Consider the following 17246-nt stretch of genomic DNA (forward strand, 5'->3'; position numbering starts at 1 on the left):
TGGGGCCTAGGCAGGGGCTGACATTTAGGTATGGGGTGGGGCAGCTGGAAAAGGCCTTTTGGGTGGGGCTTCAGCAGGTTGACATTCAAGTGTGGGGCAGGGCCTCTGCTTAGGACCTGTGCAGAAGGGGAGGGGCAGCACATCTAGAGGGGGCCTCTGGAGTGTGGAGTTCCGGAGTTTGGAGGTAGGGCTCTGAGTTGAGGGTGTGTGGGTGGGGTTTAGGCCCAGTGCGTTGGAGGGGGTGCCTGAGTGTAGAGGTGGGGCCCTGGGTGGGGGTGTAGGGGCGGGGCTTGGGCTCTGTGCGGCAGGAGGGAGGCTCCAAGGGCAGAGGATTAGGCCCTGGAGCCCAAGAGGCTCCCCAGTGCCCAAGTGGACAGGGAAGGCACTGACCCCGTTCCCTTCCGTGAAAAGGAATTTTTTGCAAAGACGCTTCTAACTCTGTACCTGGGACATTGTTTCCTACCCATTTTGTGTGGTTAATACCTGCTCATCCTTTACAGCTCAGCTTAAATACATACTTTGGCTCTCTAGACTAAGTAAGCTTACCCTGCTGTATGCTTTTATAGGACTCAGTACCTTTCCTGGATATTATTAGATTATATGTACATGTATTGTTTTTTCAGTATCTTTCTTCCCCACCGGACCATAAGCTCCATGATGGCAAGGATCATTTCAGCTTTATTATCTACTGTGTGTAGCACAAGGGCTAGTACATAATTAGTACTCAGTAGATATTGGTCACTTGAATTACTGAGTAATTTGTTTGGTGGTGTGGTAATGGTTCTAGAACCTTCCAAATAACAATTTTCAGATTTGAAATATATAGTATTCTAATAGTATTTCAAATTTATTTCAGACATGTTATTATGCTCTCATAAAACTATAAATATATCTTTAGATGCTTGCCACTATTAACACAGTTTATGAATATTTTATATAATAATACAGTTCCTTATATTGACATTAGGTTTATAAAGGACATTCATATATAAATATAAATTGATGAAGTGGTATGATGCAGGCTTACTTACAGGTTCTACTGAAGATGGTGACAGAGTTTGTGGGAGACAAAGTATTTATTTGGAATCAATACCAGTAAAAGGAAGAGGAAGAAGCCAGGACAGGAGAGAAGGAGAAGCTTTTCTGTGATACAGGCCTGACAAAGCTTTGGCCAGCCCAGTGGGGGGACTGGAGTGAGTACAGCCCATCAGAGTATCCCACTCTGGGCTGAAATGGCAGGACCTTTACATCCCACAGGGCCTTTACACCCCTGCCTGACTCAGTTAGTGGGCACATGCTGCCCTTGGGAAGAGAATGGCCTCAGACAAGGCAGCTCACAGCAGCTGAGGCTGACCCTGAATATGGGCTGCCAGCTGGAGGCTGCCTGCTGACCACACTTCTCACAGCTGCCAGCAAGCCCTTCCTATACTTAATTGGTAAGTTCAGCATTTTGAGTGCTTAAGAGTTTTGATACTTTGGGTCCACAAACAACCATAAGAACTAACAACTGCTTGTAAGTAGCAGAGCTGGGATTCAAACCCAGTCATTTTGGCTTCAAAGTTCATGCTTTTAACCACTCTACTATCCTGTCTTCCTCCTCTGTTCAGTACAGAAATGCATGCACAGTAGGAATAAATTGAGTACCTATCTCCCTGCTGATAACATATATAAAGAACATGCAGGTTGAGCCTGTGTTGTTATATGGTAAACTATGAAACTGTGTTAATCCTTAAGAGGATATCAAGAAGGCTCTCCATCAAGGAAGATAAAAGTATCATTTTTGGCCAGATCCTTTTTCTGTTCTGTTTCTTTATTGTCCCTGCTAGATATTGTTCTCTGGCTCAAGTGGTCTCCTCTACTCCTCAGAATTTCTTGGAGTCCCAAGGGTGCCTTACACATTCCCATAAAAGTATTTGGTCTTCTACAATACAGTGCGCATGGTGCATTTCTGCTCCCCCTGCTCTTGTCTTTCCCTTCTTTTGCTGTGCGTAGGTGTATCCACTAGTTATGTCTATGTCTCAGGCTACTTAGCCTCCAAGAGGGTACTGCTCCCATGTTTCCCACTTCTGATGAAGGGATGGGAAAGTGCATGATACTACAGAGTACAGAGAATTGCTCCTCTCCCCTGACTCCATTAAAGTTTTTTACTGGATCAAGCTGCGTCTCGATCGTCTCTTCCCTAATGCTGAGTTCTCTCTTAGAACCTCAGATCCTCATCCACGTAGATGTCTGTTGATCCATGGCTATTGATCCATGGCTGCTAGTTCATCAGACAAGTCTTAACATTGGTAGCTATAGGCCAGTTTCAAGCTTTATGCCTTAGGTTATGTTTCCTGGAATTGATTCTGCCGTGGAGCTTTGCTGGCAAGACATCGATTGTAGAATGCTCTTAGAATCACTACCTGAAGTGGTAGTGCGGATACCCTCAAGGGGCAGAAGGAGAAGATAATCTGCATTGTCACTGGAGAAGCCTCCTCACCCTTGGGGAGCTCTGGAGCTGGGATGGCCCTTCAGTGTTGTTCAGATGGTGCGTAGATCAGTCATTGAATGCCCCAGCTGTAACCTTAGGTGAAGTATTTCTCTTTGAGCAAAGGGAGGGTCTCTACTATAAGCTGCCATCAGGTAACTCCCAAGAGCAGGAAGAATGAGTGCTTCAGTCCTGAAGGGGGGAGCTGAGTGGCACCTCACACCATCTAGAGCACCATCTCAATTATTTATGCCACTGACCAAAATTTGGTCTTTGAAGTTGTAAGACCATCTCAGAAATACTCCCTTTTGTTTGGTTGTGGATAGATTATTTTTTCTATTTGCTTTTTTTTCTTAATTTTTTTTAACTTTCTATTTTTTATTGATTTCTGGGAAGATGTTTATTTATTTATTTTATTTGGTTGTGCCGGGTCTTAGCTGCGACAGGCAGGCTTCTCAGTTGCGGCTCACTGCCTCCTTATTTGTGGCAGGCGGACTCCTTAGGTGTGGCATGCGAAATCTTAGTTACGGCATGCATGTGGAATCTAGTTCCCTGGCCAGGGATCGAACCCCGGCTCCCTGCATTGGGAGCGTGGAGTCTTAACTGCTGCGCCACGTGCCACCAGGGAAGTCCCTCTATTTGCTTTTAAAATACACATTCACACACACACACAGCAGTTACTCTTAGGTTTCTAATGCACAAGGCCCTTTTACTCTGCCTGCTCTAAGTATAGTGTGTTTCATTTGTTTTCAAAAGGTTACAAAATATCCTGGCTTCAGGCAAGTGAAAATATTATCTTCTGAGAAGAGTGTTTTCTGGAAGATTCTCTCTGTAACTCACACATGCTTCCCTACATGCTTGGTTCCTTTCTTACAGAAGAGCTATTTCCCTGAGATCAGATACATATTAGAAAATGCTATCTCACTAAGGCCACTGAATATAAATAACAAAACTCCCAACAGAAAGAGTTCTAAATAAGCTTTTTGGGTGATTATTTCTAATAATTCAAAAGACTTATTGCCCAGATAATAAGCAATGCACGGGATACTATAGATGTTGTAGGAACACTGAGTATCTCTAGCATATTTACTGTATTAGACAAAGTCCATTCTGTTTAATTTGTTGATAAGTGTGTCTGGATCTCCTCCTGAAAATGTCTTAGAAATATATAAATGAAAAGTTATTTGCTTACAAGGATGTCTCCAGGGTGACTTTGTAGTACACAGTTTCTTTTTGACACTCTCTCACTCATTTTCCCATGACTTCCACCAGCATGCCAAAACCCGCACCCCATTGTTCTATCTCTGTCCCTTGGCTCTCTTTCCATTCCTCAGAGCTGTAGATCTCAGCTCTAGTGATGAGATCAAACACTTTGACTTTAAGGTGGGAACAGTTTATTTAATCCTTCTAAATATTTGCATATGAAAACATGAAACCCTTGGTGAAATTCAGGGCTGTGGGGCAACAGGGAAAAAAGTATCTCTAAAAGTTTGGTTGCGAGGAGCGGGCCATTTCCTCTGCCCCTTAAAAGGCCCTATTTAGGTAATTTCTACTCATACACAATTGGCCTGCTAATTTCTGATTAAGAGCAGGCTTAGTGTGTGATATAGGGCACTGGATATGTAGAAATACTGACTTTGGAGATGTAGTGAAAGGAAAATTGCTACTTAAACCTGTGAGGGTTTAGAAAGATGCTGGCACTCAAAGGATTAACCATTGATCAACCTTATCATTTGGTTAGGTATGTAAATTTGAGTTTTAAACTGTAAATCAAATTATAATGGGGTGTACTTTTTTTGTGAGCTGAGAGCTGAGACAGCTATCTAAATACTCAAGTACTTTATAAGGAATTTAGTCCCATTCAGTTGTATGTTTCGCTTTCTGAAGTTTTTATAGCTCTAGAAAGCCATGAGGAAGAAGACCAAATAAATATTTTGTTGATGATACAATGAAAGGAAAAGGTACATCAACCCTGTTTTGGTTGACTAATGCCAGAGCTGTTCATCACCATGCAACTGTTTTTCATATCAGTTTTAAGTTATTTAGTAATTATTATTTAGTAATTCCCTTTAATATAAATGTATATGTTGAATGTGGTGGCAGGGACTTCCCTGGTGGTGTAGTGGTTAATAATCTGCCTACCAATGCAGGGGACACGGGTTCAAGCCCTGGTCCAGGAAGATCCCACATGCCATGGAGCAACCAAGCCCGTGTGCCACAGCTACTGAGCCTGTGCTCTAGAGCTCGTGAGCCACACTACTGAGCACGTGTGCCACAACTACTGAAGCCCGCACGCCTAGAGCCCGTGCTCTGCAATAAGAGAAACCACCACAATGAGAAGCCCATGCTCGCCGCAACAAGAGAAAGCCCGTACACAGCAACGAAGACCCAACACAACCAAAAATAAATAAATAAAAATAAATAGATTTATTAAAAAAAAGAGGACTCTAAGTCTGGAATAAATTATGATAGGAAAATCATGAAAATCTTTAAAAAAATGTGGTTGCAGATAACCTTAGAATCCTTTTTATTTTTAACTTTTTGCAAATTGGAACCAACTGTAAGTTAATGCTTAATATATTGAAGCCACACTGGTGGTTACCTTGAAACTATAGGTTATGTCAGGCAACTTAATCCTGTAGTATTCAAGTTTTTTTAAAAAATTATTTTGTAAATAATAATTTTCCCCTGAGTAAAACAATGAGAAGCACTAAAGTGACCACAAATAATGACAGTGACTCATTGCAAGGCAGGCTTTCCTTGTCAATCTAGGTCAAAGTGAAATAGTGGCTCTACTTTCCAGAATATGCTGCCATGACTGGGGGTAAAATCTGTAGACGCTTTTTTTAGCTGTTCAGCTGGAAGTTACGCAGGTAGGTAAAATGACTATCTGTGTGTGTGTGTGTGTATATATATATATATATGTATATATGTATATATATGTATATATGGCATGACGGTGACAATATTATGAGACATTGCTGGTTAAGACAGCGTTCCTGGAGGTCAACTAGCTTTGTAACTTTGGGCAATTAGCATTAGGTATTATTTATATGTATATATATAATTTTACATATTATACATATATAAAATCTAATATATATTTAGACATATAAAATATATATTCATATTGTATAATTTACATATAAATATATAATTTATATATTTGTACATACATATATATTGCTTAAATATATATATTGCTTAGATATATATATATATTGCTTAAATATACATGACCACATGTTTATACTTTATCTACCTATGTTTTATTTAGGTTTTATCTAATATAACCTAAGTTATATATGTAATAAAATGCAAAAATTATATATTTACTTAGGTTTCTTAGATTATTTTATTTGATTATATCTTATCCAATGAATGAAGTTATATGAATTGCATTTGCTACTGTTGTGATATATTTCTTATGGCACAGCTTTTAGTGCTTTGATAAATGATATTATATACTTTCAACCACTTTTAATTATCCCTAATAACCCCAAAAGGTTTAAAAGTGTTTTCAGCCCTATTCAAAGTGGCTTGCTGCCTATTAAAGGCTGAGTGCCTCTGGCTGAGAGGCCTCTTGGCTGCTAACATGGGTAATTATAGACATTCCTAAGGCTATTAAATTCATAAGGCTATTAAAATATCTAATGTTTCTTAGTTTTGATTATAAGACACCTGAAATTGCCTGGCTGGATTAAGAGTGTTTTGTATTAAGCATTTAGGTCATAAGATATCTAGACCAAGTCTTATCTATGTTCTATGATGTAAAACTACATTTCTGCTACTCCAAAAACATTAGCTAATGCCTACTTTTTGAAGATTTAATGTGTCTTCCCATGCTGTAGTTGAGCTCCTTATTTATGCAGCATTCCTACAGACAATGAGGAATTAAATCTTGTACTTATATTGCATTACTTGTGGAATTCTTTATTGGGGGTAAAATTGAATACACATACACAGGGCGTTGCTGTTTGTATATCACACTGATTTATGCAAATATAAATACATAAAGCTCTAGATAATTTTTTAAACTCTAAGTGACCTTAGAGGTAATCTTGACCAGACCTCTAATTTTTTAGTTGATAAGCTGAGGCAGATAGAGTTCAAATGATTTATACTGTCACACACCAGGTTATTGGCAATATTGAAGCTATGTGGAACTATAGCTGCCAATTCTCAATAGAGAATAATAGACCATTATGTTAATATAATCCACTCTTTGTAAAATAGCTATCTCTCCCACTTTTATTTTCTCCTAAGTAAATTTATTACAATGGATGATTCAGTTGTTTGCGTGAATAAACCTGATGTTTGTTATTCAGACAGAATACAAATAAAAATTAATAATAATTCGTTTCTGACAGTTTCATCCTGTCAAATTGCCTGAATCTATTTTAGAGCACATGTAGTTTTTAAAGCATTTAAATCATTTCTCTTAAATCATTTTAAAGCATTTAAATCAAATATATTATTTTATAGATTATTAAAATCTATACATGGAAGTTTCAGGAAGAAAATAATTTGGTATAAAATAGGGATGCATCCTCCATTACCTTTTTTAGGTAAGGGCTTGAAGATGACTGGGTCCTTAGCCTAAATTACAGATATAATTGGAGAGAAGTCAATCAGATTTTATATACTGGAAAATTCTAACATCAGACAGCTTTTTGAGGATAACTACTTCACTGAAACTCAGTTTCTTCACCAGTGAAATGGGGATAATGCTACATCAAGTTTCTATTTTATGAATATTAACTGAAATAATGATTGTAAAGTATGTCACAGAAAATACCCAACACAAGAAGGTGGTGTGGCATTTATTTATTTACCACAGGCCTCTATAAGTAGTTCTCAGATCCTATAAGAAATAATACTTGACTTTTAGAGACCCAGATTCAAATGGACACCAGATACCAAAGAGCATCAGGAATGTGTATCAGTCAAAAGTTTCTGGTAGGGGATTCCCTGGTGGTTGAGAGTCCGCCTGCCAATTCAGGGGACACGGGTTCGTGCCCCGGTCCAGGAAGATCCCACATGCCACGGAGCGGCTGGGCCCGTGAGCCATGGCCGCTGAGCCTGCGCGTCCGGAGCCTGTGCTCCACAACGGGAGAGGCCACAACAGTGAGAGGCCCGTGTACCACAAAAAAAAAAAAAAACACAGTGAGGTACCACTATATACTTACCATGGTGTGGGAAAAAATGACAATACAGAATGTTAGAAAACATTTGAAGAAATTGTAATTCTTGACCATAGTTGATGGGATTGTAAATTGGTTCAACCACTTTAGAAAAGTGTTTTCCAGTGTCTGTTAAAGCTGAAAATGTGTACCCAAGATAAATGAATATATATGACCATTAACATATATGAAGCCTGAATGCAACATATTTAAGAAAAAGGTGATTTACTTTTAAGGTACTATTATGAAAGTAGTATATCTAGAAGGGGCAATTTTAATTCAACTGTCACATTCCTGGCTTTTCTTTGTTTAATGTCCTAGTATTATGGTTATCAAATGATTGGCATAAACTACGTTTTACTAAATTTTATTCACCTATTTTTTTATATTTCTAGACCTTCAAAGCTATGATCCTGATTTCTGCAACTTAAAAGAACAATCTTAAAAATTGATGAACTTGAGCAACACAAACAGATGGTCATGGAAGAGTTAAATACTGACACTCAGCAAAGCAAAAAGGGGATGAAGCTGCAGGTGAGTTGTCACTGAGAGAAGAATTTTTAGGGCTTACAAAATGAGAAGACACACAAGGTGACTCAGAGAGGTCCATGTCACCTGGTGAAAGAAGCCAGGCAATATTATAAGAGGCTGCATCTCCTTGGTACCATTAAGAGGCCAGTTGTAGGTTAAGAAATCTAAGTTTTTAAGCATACTGGGTAAAGGTTCATAATTTGCAGTATACATTCATGTTCCCAGGGGTTATAATACTGATGTATAAAATCAGAATTCTAACATATTAGCTTAAAATATCATCACAGAAATTGAAATGCTCAAACATGCCAAGGGAAGCCAAATTATTGGCTAGATTGATTGAAACCAAACAAAGGAACTTCATATATATCTGATGTTTAATGGCTCAAGCTAAGATACCCAGATACATACAACTTAAAATTGTAAAAACCTTGTCAATGGGATAGAATCCTTAATTTCCGTGGGTATTTCTTTCCCCTCCGTGATGCTTGAATGTGTACTACCGATGAATTCTTCAGTATCTTTCTCTCACTGTCTCTCATTCTCATTTTATACTTTCATGTCTAACTAAATCCCATTTGGATTGACTCTCTTTAAATACATTAATATATTGAATCATGTTAAAGTCAAGTTTTGCAAGCTGCTTGTCTCTCTTTGAAGTTACTGGCCTGACCAATTTTATATTGATGTTGAAAATCATATTTGTCTATTTTGCAAATTTTTAAGGAAAACACACCCTCATGTACTGAGTGCACTAAGTAAACACAAAAACAAGGACCCCTAAAATTTGAAGGTTTTTTTCCCTCTGAACAACAGGTCGGTCTGTAAAATTCATCCTATAGAAGGGGTCAGGGGAGATATTTTGAAGCAGGTAGGCATTTCTTGAAGAGTTAAATTCATATGTGAATTAACATATTCAATATTTCATTAGTAAACATTCTTGTGAGAGTATTATGTCCTAGGCATTAGGAACATGGGAATGCAGAGTTTGAGGCATGGTCTTTCTCAGTGCTCACAATCTATAGGAGGAACAGGAAAGTAATCACATGTTCCAAATTTATTGACTGTCTAGTAAGAGATAAATTCAATTTCATGTAATAAATATTATAATAGAAATGAACAGGTATATACAGGAGCATAAAGAAGTTAGATTCCTTATTCTAGCCCATGGATGGAGGATGGGAAAAGTGTTCAAATGCATAAAAATGGAAAACTCAAAGATTTAGGAAAGAGAAAGAGGAAGGATGTTTGATGGAGTAATTTCTCTAAGCAGACCAAGCTGAAAGTTTATTTAATAAATGACTGGGGTGGAGTTGGGGATGTAGATAATAGTGGATGTCTACACAGAATTTGTAGGTCAGTGGTGAAGATCTTAAGGGGTGGGGGAATTTTTCTGCCTGGTGGTTTCTGTTATTTTTGTAAAACAGGGGAGGTAATTTGCTGTAAGTGAAAGGAAGCTGTAGTTGGGGAACAGAGGAGAGCCCAGGTGAATTTGAGGACAGGGATTATGGTATAATCAACATAAAGAATTGAGTGTGCTTCTCCAGCAACCATCAGTGGTCCAAGTATAGAGAGGGGAAATGTCAAGTTGTCCAAGGTTGGAATTGTACAAGTTATGTATGATGGAAGAACAAGGGGAAAGAGAGTGATGGCAATGATGGATCACATGATAGATGATAGATAGGAAAGAAGAATTAAATTAGAAAGCAGTTAATAGATTGGAGGAAATTGTGTGTGTGTATCTGTCTGTATGTGTGTTGAGGGGGGAAAGATGAAGAGGGCATAATGAGCTGGAAGAATGGTGTCTACATTTAAATGAATCTCAGCAGTTATAAATAGGAATAGAAATAACTAGATCACTAGAAAATATTGACAGCATTCTGCAGTTAAAAGATAACTTTGTAAAATTGCAGACATAGAGACTGGAGACAGTAAGAGTAGATCATTTCTGATACATTGAAGTCAGGGGTCCAACGTGGCCCAGTAATAATCAGCATGGGACTCAAAAGTACATAAATGGATAATGCTGGATTAGAAAGATTTAAAACAATTTCAAGAATTTCAACAGGCATCTAGAGAGAAGGGTTATGAATTACTGTGGAGTACTACAGCTGAGCCACCCTGGGATTCAGAGTCAAGCTGTCTATAAAACTAGTGGGCCATGAACCCTTCTCCCTGTATCCAGCTTCTATTTGTAATAGAGTTTGTCCATGAGAATTTCATTTTCTGGAAGAAAGGGGGGAAAAATGGACAGTCTTCACACTTCTGGAAGAATATAATGTGACTCCAATGATCATATTTAATACCTTGAGGATTGTGTAATTTTATGGGAGGAGACAACCCTAGGAGGAAGGAGATGGACCACCGAGTAGAACCTTAGGAGGAAACAGATAACCTTAGCAAGTTTGGAGTGGCAGTAGCTGTGTCAGTTGGCCCTGACTTAATTTTTAATTTTACCAGTTAGGTGATAGCCACTGGAGAGGAATAAAAGGCTTGTTGGAGGGTGAACTTTTAAGAGGGTGGATGTCCTGCTAAACACAAATTGGTGGTCACTGCTTTGTATTTAATTTTTAACAATTCCCCCTTTTTGGTCATTCAGCAAGCTGAGAGTGTAACCAACTAGTATTGTGTTACTCTCAGTTACCACTGTTGATGTAGCTATGCTGAAGAATCACATATTCAGTGCTTCCACTAGTTGAGTAGTCAGGATGGAGGGCATTTTTGGTCATTTTTGGTCATTCAGCAAGCTGAATGGTCATTTTTTTTGGTCATTCAGCAAGCTGAGAGTGTAACCAACTAGTATTGTGTTACTCTCAGTTACCACTGTTGATGTAGCTATGCTGAAGAATCACATATTCAGTGCTTCCACGAGTTGAGTAGTCAGGATGGAGGGCCATGTGATTGCTGTTACCGACAGTTGCATCCTCACCAGGGACATGGACGGTCAAATCATTGAGTTCCTCAAGTTGTCTAATCTTGATGGCTGTCATTTGATGTGTGAGTGGCTGCCAAAAGGCATTTAAAACCTTTGAGAGGATACAACACACCAGAATGGTTCATACGATGACTATAAGGAAAATAATAGCCAAGGATTGAAAAATTCCCCAGAGCAGATATTCACAGGAGCCAAGATTTAAGCAACTGAATGAATCAAATTACTGGTAACATTATTCCAGGACATATAAGATTTTTAGAAATTTCATATAATTTCTGAATTACTTATTTTAATAATATATATCACATATATACTTGCTCTAAGAATATTAAATGTTACTTTTTATTTGGCAGTGTTTCCCCTCCACATTAACATAACAAATAAGCCTAAATAAATAACATTTCTCTTTCTATAAGGCAAAAGAGCATCTCTTTTGAGATCTCCCAGGGACCCTCTGGAAAATCCCAAAGTTAGTTAGTTCAAGGTCAGAAAGACTTCATTCAGAATTTGATTTGGGGAATTTTGCTCGAAATGTCACAAGTTTTAAAACACTTGATCAAGCAGGATCACAGGTCACTGGGAAGCAGTACTTAGTTATCCAGTCAACCATAGTGACAACTAAAGAATTCCAAAGGTAAATACAGAAAGTTACATAGTTGTATTTAAAAAACCTTTGCTCTTTTAATATTGAGAAGACTGTTTTCGTAAATAATCAAATATCTGATGAAGATGACATGGATCACAGGAATTATTTTCTAAGACACAGAATCTTTGTTTTCCAGGCAATTTACAGCAAAGGTAAAGAAAAACCTTTTATAATCTTTTATTAAGACCAGACTGATAATCTAAGAAATTTTGTGATTTTAACAAAGAGGAAATTAAACTCTGCTTTTGTATTAGTACATTATTGAGTTCATTTAAAAAACCCTTATAAATTTATTCAATTTAGCCGGCTATGTCATAATAACATAAAATTTCTTTTCCTCAAACATGCAACTTTCCACATACATTGAGGTTTTGTCTTATTCTTTTTCCTTTCTTATTCTGGAACAACCCATCATTTTATTTAGACAACTTTACTGTCTTTTTCCTTAACAAAACACATCCTGTATTTCTTGCATACTCTTCATATAAAACTACATCTCATTTTATTCTCATATTTTGTGTATACAAAGTTGTTTTCCTTTACCCTTATCATTTTTATATATTGATTATAAAATTTAACTATCAATAACCTTTACTTTCCAGGGAAAATTAGGAAGCAGGCAGTTATGAACTGTCTATCATATATTAACATCAGTAGTAGGTTAACAAATTTATAAATACATAATTATAAACTTTAAAATTTTTAGAGACTTGTTTTTCATAGCACAGTTTTTCAATGTGGCAAAAGACATTTATTAATAGACTCTAGTATATTTTGTCTCTGTAAAAATTAAAAAGCCAAAAGTAGATAAATTTAAACTTATGTTTAGCAATCAATGTCTCAGTATATTATTTGGAAAGGATTTAAATTTGCCATGAATACCCATTATGTAGTTTAATTTGGTATAAACTTTTATTTACATTTATTTAAATTACTCGTTTTTAACAATCATGCTTAGTTTAGACATCAAATAGCTAACCATCATCTTAAGTTATTTTTCTTGTTGACAAATTCTGTAACATGGAGATAGCATGAGCTTATTTGACTGATAAACCCAGGTAGAAAAAGTTGTATGTTTGTATTACATTTAATATTGACAGTTCTGAAAACATGGCTGTTTTTATTAACCCAACAAACTTAAACTACTTTTATTTATCAAAGATGATCCCAATCATGTGATTATCCCAATTAAGTAGAACACTTTTTTTTTCTTGTCTTAAACTCTTAGTGAGGTAACATGTGTCCATGGACTGAAAAGCCAACTCTGTGGCAGACATAGGTTGTGGCATCTGCAATCCTTAACTCATAATTGCCCTGACTTTTGATCATTCTATTTGGTACTTTAGTACTATTAAGCAACTCATTCAGTGAAACATGAAAGAGGTACTATAAAGAAATTAAACACATTTTTTCTTTCTACTTCCTCAATTTAATATTTTTTTCCTTCTTCTGCTAGATTGATGTGACTTTAATGTATAATTTGCCCTTCATTTAAAAAAAATTTTATATTGGATATAGTTGATTAACAATGTTGTGTTAGTTTCAGATGTACAGCAAAGTGATTCAGTTAGACATATACATGTGTATGTTTTTTTCAAGTTCTTTTCCCATTTAGGTTATTACAGAATATTAAGCAGAGTTCCCCATTGCTATACAGTAGGTCCTTGTTATCTGTTTTAAATAAAGCAGTGTGTGTATGTCAATCTCAACCTCCCAATCTATCCGGCCTCCCCACCCTTCACCCCCGTAACCATAAGTTCGTTCTCTAAGTCTATGAGTCTGTTTCTGTTGTGTAAATAAGTTCACTTGTATCATTTTATTTAAGATTCCACGTAAAAGCGATATCATATGATATTTGTCTTCTCTGTCTGACTTTACTTAGTATGATAATCTCCATGTCCATCCATGTTGCTGCAAATAGCATTATTTCATTCTTTTTAATGGCTGAGTAATATTCTATTATATATATGTGCCACATCTTCTTTATCTGTTCATGTGTGGATGGACACTTAAGTTGCTTCCATGTCCTGGCTGTTGTAAACAGCACAGCAATGAGTATTGGAATGCACGTATACTTTCAAACCATGGGTTTCTCTGGATATATGCCCAGTAGTGGGATTGCTGGGTCATATGGTAGTTCTATTTTTAGTTTTTTAAGGAACCTCCATACTGTTCTCCATAGTGGCTGTATCATTTTACATTCCCACCAACAGTGCAAGAGGGTTCCCTGTTCTCCACACCCTCTCCAGCATTTGTTGTTCATAGATTTTTTGATGATGGCAATTCTGACCAGTGTGAGGTGATACCTCACTGTAGTTTTGATTTGCATTTCTCTAATGATTAGTGATGTTGACCATCCTTTCATGTGTTTGTTGGCAATCTATATATGTTCTTTGAAGGAATGTCTATTTATATATTCTGCCCATTTTGGATTGGGTTGTTTGTTTTTTTGATATTGAGCTGCATGAGCTGCGTGTATATTTTGGAGATTAATCCTTGTCAGTTGCTTCATTTGCAAATATTTTCTCACATTCTGAGGGTTGTCTTTTCATCTTGTTTATGGTTTCCTTTGCTGTGCAAAAGCTTTTAAGTTTCATTAGGTCCCTTTTTTTTACTTTCGTTTTTATTTCCATTTCTCTAGGAGGTGGGTCAAAAAAGGATCTTGCTGTGATTTGTATCAAAGAGTGTTCTGCCTATGTTTTCCTCGAAGAGTTTTATAGTGTCTGGCCTTACATTTAGGTCTTTAATGCATTTTGAGGTTATTTTTGTGTATGGTGTTAGGAAGTGTTCTAATTTCATTCTTCTACATGTAGCTGTCCAGTTTTCCAGCACCACTTATTAAAGAGGCTATCTTTTCTCCATTGTATATTCTTGCCTCCTTTATTAAAGATAAGGTGACCATATGTACATGGGTTTATCTCTGGCCTTTTTATCCTGTTCCATTGACCTATGTTTCTGTGTTGTGCCAGTACCATACTGTCTTGATTACTGCAGCTTTCTAGTATAGTCTGAAGTCAGGGAGCCTGATTCCTCCAGCTCCGTTTTTCTTTCTCAAGATTGCTTTAGCTATTCGGGGTCTTTTGTGTTTCCATACAAATTGAGAAAATTTTTGTTCCAATTCTGTGAAAAATGCCATTGATAGTTTCATAGGGATTGCATTGAATCTGTAGATTGCTTTGGGTAGTAGAGTCATTTTCACAATGTTGACTCTTCCAATCCAAGATCATGGTATATTTCTCCATCTGTTTGTATCATCTTTCGTTTCTTTCATCAGTGTCTTATAGTTTGCTGCATACAGGTCTTTTGTTCCTTAGGTAGGTTTATTCCTAGGTATTTTATTTTTTGTTCCAGTGGTAAATGGCAGTGTTTCCTTAATTTCTCTTTCATATTTTTAATCATTAGTGTATAAGAATGCAAGAGATTTCTGTGCATTAATTTTGTATCCTTCTACTTTACCAAATTCATTGATTAGCTCTAGTAGTTTTCTGGTAGCATCTTTAGGATTCTCTATGTGTAGCATCATGTCATCTGCAAACAGTGACAGCATTATTTCCTCTTTTCCGATTTGGACTCCTTTTATTTCTTTTTCTTCTCTGATTGCTGTCACTAAAAGTTCCAAAACTGTATTGAATACTAGTGGGGATAGTGGGCAACCTTGTCTTGTTCCTGATCTTACTGGAAATGGTTTCAGTTTTTCACCATTGAAAACGGTGTTGGCTGTGGGTTTGTCATATATGGCCTTTATTATGTTGAAGTAAGTTCCCTCTATGCCTACTTTCTGGAGAGTTTTAGTCATAAATGGGTGTGGAATTTTCTCAAAAGCTTTTTCTGCATCTATTGAGATTATCATGTGGTTTTTATCCTTCAGTTTGTTAATATGGTATATCACATTGATTGATTTGCGTATATTGAAGAAACCTTGCATTCCTGGGAATTCCCCACTTGATTATGGTGTAAGATCCTTTTAATGTGCTGCTGGATTCTGTTTGCTAGTATTTTGTTGAGGACTTTTTCATCTGTGTTCATCAGTGATACTGGTCTATAGTTTTCTTTTTTTGTGACACCTTTGTCTGGTTTTGATATCAGGGTGATGGTGGCCTCATAGAATGAGTTTGTGAGTGTTCCACCCTCTGCTATATTTTGGAAGAGTTTGAGAAGGACGGGTGTCAGTTCTTCTCTGAATGTTTGATAGAATTCGCCTGTGAAGCCATCTGGTCCTGGGCTTTTGTTTGTTGGAAGATTTTTAATCACAGTTTCAACTTCAGTGCTTGTGATTGGTCTGTTTATATTTTCTGTTTCTTCCTGGTTCTGTCTCGGAAGGTTGTGCTTTTCTAAGAATTTGTCCATCTCTTCCAGGTTTCTATTTTATTGGCATATAGTTGATGTAGTAATGTCACATGATCCTTTGTATTTCTGCAGTGTCAGTTGTTACTTCTCCTTTTTCATTTCTAATTCTGTTGATTTGAGTCTTCTCCCATTTTTTCTTGATGAGTCTGGCTAGTGGTTTATCAGTTTTGTTTATCTTCTCAAAGAACCTGCTTTTAGTTTTATTGATCTCTGCTGTTGTTTGCTGCATTTCTTTTTCATTTATTTCAGATCTGATCTTTATGATTTTCATTTATTTCAGATCTGATCTTTCTGCTAACTTTGGGGGTTTTTTGTTCTTCTTTCTCTAATTGCTTTAGGTGTAAGGTTAGGTTGTTTATTTGAGATGTTTCTTGTTTCTTGAGGTAGGTTTGTATTGCTGTAAACTTCCCTCTTAGAACTGCTTTGCTGCATCCAATAGGTTTTGGGTCGTCGTGTTTTCACTGTCATCTGTTTCTAGGTATTTTTTGATTTCTTCTTTGATTTCTTCAGTGATTGCTTGCTTACTTAGTAGCATATTGTTTAGCCTCCAGGTGTTTGTATTTTTTACAGTTTTTTTTCCTGTAATTGATATCTAGCCTCATAGCATTGTGGTCAGAAAAGATACCTGATATGATTTCAATTTTTAAAAATTTACCAAGTTGTATTGTGACCCAAGATATAATCTATCTTGGAGAATGTTCCATAAGCACTTGAGAAGTAAGTGTATTCTGTTGTTTTTGGATGGAATGTCCTATAAATATCAAGTCCATCTTGTTTAATGTGTCATTTAAAGCTTGTGTTTCCTTATTTATTTTCATTTTGGATGATCTGTCCATTGGTGAAAGTGGGATATTAAAGTCCCCTACTATGATGCTGTTACTGTCAATTTTCCCTTTTATGGCTGTTAGCGTTTTGCCTTATGTATTGAGGTGCTCCTATGTTGGGTACATAAATATTTACAATAGTTATATCTTCTTCTTGGATTGATCCCTTGATCATTATGTAGTGTCCTTCTTTGTCTCTTGTAATAGTCTTTATTTTAAAGTCTATTTTGTCTGATAAGAGAATCACTACTCCAGCTTTCTTTTGATTTCCGTTTGCATGGAATATCTTTTTCCATCCCCTCACTTTCAGTCT

At 36.8% G+C, this 17246-nt stretch overlaps 1 long non-coding RNA gene across 1 annotated transcript in view; it reads left to right on the forward strand.

Moving 5' to 3' along the window:
* Positions 1–17246, forward strand: part of LOC307180824 — a 137953-nt gene that overhangs the window by 61211 nt on the left and 59496 nt on the right. The window contains exon 2 of the long non-coding RNA XR_013825789.1: positions 8046–8184. This is a non-coding gene — a long non-coding RNA (uncharacterized lncRNA). The remainder of the gene's footprint in view (positions 1–8045; positions 8185–17246) is intronic.

The sequence above is a fragment of the Stenella coeruleoalba genome, assembly GCF_951394435.1.
Source record: "Stenella coeruleoalba genome assembly, chromosome: X".
Lineage (NCBI taxonomy): Eukaryota > Metazoa > Chordata > Mammalia > Artiodactyla > Delphinidae > Stenella > Stenella coeruleoalba.